The 5069-nt window shown below is 45.4% G+C and overlaps 1 protein-coding gene across 1 annotated transcript in view; it reads right to left on the reverse strand.

The window, feature by feature from the left end:
- LOC108801262 (fructose-bisphosphate aldolase B-like) overlaps positions 1-2600 on the reverse strand; it is a 6904-nt gene extending 4304 nt beyond the window's left edge. Inside the window, exon 1 of the mRNA XM_018573197.1 lies at positions 2486-2600. The gene's annotated coding sequence lies outside the window, so the exon portion shown is untranslated. The remainder of the gene's footprint in view (positions 1-2485) is intronic.
- Positions 2601-5069: the final 2469 nt, after the last annotated feature.

Below are 5069 nucleotides of genomic sequence, written 5' to 3' on the forward strand. Positions count from 1 at the left end.
GATTTGAAGTGAGAGTCTTGATGTACAGGAGGGAACTCCACATTTTATGTTTTTGGATGGGGGTTCCCCCTTAAAAACCATACCTGAACCCTATCTAGGATAAGGGTCTGGTACGGATTTTGGAGGGACCACACTTTTTTTTTTTACATTTTGTATCGGGGTGTATGGAGATTTTTCATACTTTTAAGGGGTAAAATCGGGTGAGAGATGCTGGTCTATAGTAGTACCTTTAGTTGTTTTATACTCGGGTTATCCCCAGTTCTTACCACCTAAAATATACTTCTATATACAGTGTATGAGAAGTGGGTGGATAGCCAGCAGTTTTGTGAGGCCTGATCATGCAATAAAAAAATATAAATAATGTAACAGAAGGCCTTCTATAAAGTTTGGCAGTCATGGCCAGAGATAAACACACCACATAAAACAGGCCTGTCACAGTTGCGCAACAGGATCTTCACATAACTGGCTGAACAAACTCCCATAACTGCCTGCGAGAGGTCTGTACATCCTCTGATCAGCAGTTCTGTGCCTGATCTCTGCAGAACATCACATCCATGAACTATGCCCTTCACAATGCTCTGCAATATCTGCAAAACATCAAAGCCTTGACCGAAACAACTGCAGAGCAAAGCTCTAAATCCAACTGCTGCAGAACATTGCAAAGAGCTGCATGTCCTTCCTTCAATAAACTGCAGATGATTACTCCCTTCTTCCAATGAGCTGCAAAGCAATTCTACAGCGCCCAACAGATGGAAATTAATACAGTCATCTCTAGCTCTCTAGCTCATGTAGAGCAATGCTTGCAAATAGTTGCAATCAAAGAAATCGGCAGCACTGTTCTCTTCACTGAAAGCTGAACTGCAGGCTCAAAAATGTTCATTTAAATATATTCCTAATTGACACAGGGAATATAAATCTACTTTGTGTGCATCAAACACCTTTGCAAACCCAGATCTTACCATACAAACGTGCCACTGACATCATCACCATGATGTACGTAACTTGTGCAAAGAGCTGAGCTGTGGGAGGGGCCCAGCAGGCCCCACCCACTACTGCCTGCCTGCCTGCAGAAAACTACAGGGGTGGAGACAAGACAAGTTACCCTGCACAAGGAGAGAGAGCAGCAGTGTCCAGTCTTTATTACAGGAAGTTTCACACTGGTTTGCTGCACAGATCTGGAAGAAATACAAAAAGTGCACCAAGATTCAAGTATGAGTACACATAACTCTTGTACTTACATAATATTTGCTTATCCCGGAGTTTAGCTTCAACACTGCTCTAATTTCTAACATCTGCAGACCATTGCTCCCTGCCAAGGATCTGTCCCACATTGCTACAGCTTCTGGCAGATGCAAATGAAGAAATACTCTCATCTGCAGCTGTTGCAGCACATTGCTCAGTTTACCAATAAGCTACAGTGCATTGCAACAGCCTTTAGCCCTCGTTCACACCTGAACGTTTTGTAGCGCGTTCTACGCTCGACGAACGCTCTACAAAACGCTCTAAAATATAAATCCCATTGTAGTCAATGGTCTCGTTCCCACCTTGGCGTATTTCCGCCCGTCCCTAACGCGCTACAAAACGGCCCACGCCTGAAAAGGTACAGGTACTACTTTGGGCCGTTTTGTTGCGCGTTTCCATTGGGATACAGCCAAGTAGCCTTCGGAAACGCACGACGGTAGTGCAACTTTTTTCCAGCGAAATGGTCGCGCGACAGACGCGCATATGCAATACGCCTAGGTGTGAACGAGACCTTAGCTGAAAAGCAATTCTGCAGAGTGATCCAATCGCCAAAAGTTGCAGAACATTGCTCCAAAGAGCAGCATTGTGGGTTCCAGGCTCCCCAACCACTGCAGAGCATCTCTCCAGCCTGCCAGAGAAATTAGCATGTACTGCTGCTCCCTTCTTCAAAGATCTTTCTTCCTGTTACAACAGCTTCAGAGGCATGCTTCTGTCCCTGGAGGTTGCAGAGCATTCCTCACAAAGAGTCACAGAATGCGGTCACAGAATCGCACACCACCACCGATCGCGCTGCCAGTGCCATTATTTTGTAATGGCACCCCAGTCGCACCAGGCAGATCGTGCGATTTCCCGCCACGATACCGCCCGTGCAATCACGCAGTTTGTGTCGCAGAAACCTTTTTTCAGCGATTGCCGTAACCGCATTGAAATCAATGGGGCTGCGCAGCAATAGCTGTGTGCAATCGTGCACGATCACACGGTCCCGGGACGCCGATATGTGAACCTAGCCTTAGTCGCAGGACTTTCTAACACATTCATAATGCCAGAAAAGTGTCTCAAATGCTTTTTGAATCCCCCCACACTTTTTGTATTCCTGTGGCAAAGCTAAGAATATGACAGAGCCTAATGTACTAAGCCATGCAGTACACATTTTAGAGGAACTTCAACCACGTTCCAAAAATAATGACTGTGTGCATGGTCCGCTTTCATTGGCAAAACATATTAACCCCTTAAATGCACTTACTGGTGTGTTGGCACTGAGCTGGCAAACAGGATCCTGTGAGTGGCAAGGCAGAGGGGATCACATCACTCTATATATATATACAGTATATGTCCTATGATTTAAAGGATCTGGGTGTTGACTGTGCAGCACCATCTCCCATTGGCTCCTTTGTCTGCACACTCCTCCATAGCCAGCCAGTAAGTGACAGCCAAGCTGGAGTCTAGGCTGGACATGGGAGGAGGAAGTTCTAAGTCTGAGCAAAGTTCATCTTCCCCACCTCCAGCCCCGAGGGAGATCACACACACACACACGTCTTCCAAAGGTTTGCTGAACGTGTTCTTTTCATGACAAAAACTGCATTTACCAACAGAATCTCCAATATTCACCTCCTCATACTGAGATCTTTGTTTTGTTTATGGTTGTCATTTTTGTTTTATTGTAAGTGATTTTATTCCGTCTGTAAAAATTTGTTTTTGATAAAAGTGTCCCTAAACCCAGGAGCAAAAATGTTATATATATATATTGCAGCTTGCCGATTCTAATGCTCCATTCACAAGGGGGCTTTAGGCCTTATTCACACAGCGTTGAGTGGGGCCGTACAGAACCGTGCGGCGTGCACGGTCGTATCGGGCCGTTCCCGGCAAGGTGCTGCTTGTGAATGTACGCAGCAGCCTGTTTTTCCCCAGGGGGCGGCGCTGTTGTACGCTCACCCGAGCTGCACATCCGCGCGGGTGTCCGTACTCGGACGCAGACAGGATGGATGCTGTCTGCATACGAGCATGGACACCCGAACGGGTGTGCAGCTCGGGTGAGCGTACGACAGCGTATGGACGCATTCTCCCATAGAGAAGAACAGGCTGCTGCGTACACTCATACGCAGCACCTGTCTTTCCTCAGGAACGGCCAGATACGGCACGGATCTGTACGGCCCCAGCTGCCAAAATAGACCAGGGCTCATTCACACTATATGCAGTGAATGACATTTTTCAGCAACTGAACAATGCCAGACACCACTAGAACACATAGAAAACAATTATTTTCTATGTGCCACATTCACATCGCAACGCAGGTGTGATCTATGGTGTCTGGCGCTGGGAAAAAATGCAGACCTGAATAGAGTGTGCTGTATGTACACTCCAAATAAAGTTGAAAAAAAAAAAGCAAACAGTGACAATGGCATGAGGTACATACCTGAACAGCCACCATGTTAGGTTTTAGGTGTGCGGTTGGGCTTAATAGAGAACTATGAGGTGAGTGATTTTCACTCAACCTCATAGTTCGAGCTGACGTGTGACAATTAAACTGTCACACGTCGGCTCAATAGATCGGGAAGTGAGCGAACACATACCGTCGCTCGCTCACTTATCGATCATGTCCCTGTAGAGAGCTGTGACTGTCACTCACGGCTCCCTGCAGGGATTCCCCCCTCCCTGCTCCGATCCTCCAGCGCTGACTGGCTGAAGGGGCGGGTACAGCTGGCTCTACGTCTAGATAGGCAGACCCAGCTGTCAATCACGCAGCTGGGTGGATCTCGACAGTAATGTCGGGATCCGTCCTGTCTGCAGCGGTCTCAGATCCAGTCCTGCCTGCTACATGCCCTTTATTGTTGAATAACTGGTCAAGTAACATGTGAAAAGCACAAGGTTTTTTCCTTAAGACTACCATTTGCTGCAATCATGTTTTAATAGTACCCTGTTACTTCTCAAAATAAAATTTAGCCTGTGGGCAGAAACAATGACACCTAGCAATGGATGCACTTATTTGACACCGCCTTAAAGCAGCCATGCCTTTAACTGTCAGTCTTGCAATGCCTTATGGGACTTAGTTCCACAACAGCTGGAAGACCTAAAGAGTTGGATAGCAGCCAAATGGAGAGGTAAGACGGCGGCCGCTGTAAAAAAAAAAAAAAACAGAAAGAGCAACTCCCTGAAATGAGACGGGCACCTCCCTGAAATAAGGTTTTGCAGGTTGGGATGTCTGTTTTAGGCTTGAAGATTACTTAAAACCCCACAGAATCATATTGTTTTCTGAAAGCAGAGACCTTGTAGAATAACATGGTGGCAGTTACATGTTTTTATGTTGCATAATATAATTTATTACACCCAAAATTTCAGCAAAAATAATGTGAAATTATTTTAAAACATAATATAAAATACTTTATTTTTTGGAGGAGGTTGGGCCGAGTAACCAATACCAAACATGTCAAGCTTTAACATTGTGTGTGCCTGTGGAATGGCAAAATACTCCAGTACCCGAAATTGTCCATAGGCGAGAATTTAAAAGATTTTACTGGTCATAATTCTAGAGTTAACAGCGAATGACAGCCCTAGATATATTGCTATCACTCCAGCGTGTGATGATACCCAACATGTGTGGTGTAATTGTCGTTTTGGAATTCAGGCAAACCCAGAACATGTTTCTGTCCATATGTGCATGTATGCAGGAGTGGGGTTTTTTTTCATTTAAAAGAAGATGCTCCTCCGTAAAGAACAGGAAAACTGAGCAGCAGGTACTTGACAGACCATAGGGAGCTTCAGTTAATTTATTTTATTATCAAAATTACTTAGTTACCCTGCATCCCATCCCTCTGTGTACAATAAAAATA

Source organism: Nanorana parkeri, unplaced genomic scaffold, assembly GCF_000935625.1.
Source record: "Nanorana parkeri isolate BGI_ZX_2015 unplaced genomic scaffold, ASM93562v1 scaffold2270, whole genome shotgun sequence".
Taxonomy (NCBI): domain Eukaryota; kingdom Metazoa; phylum Chordata; class Amphibia; order Anura; family Dicroglossidae; genus Nanorana; species Nanorana parkeri.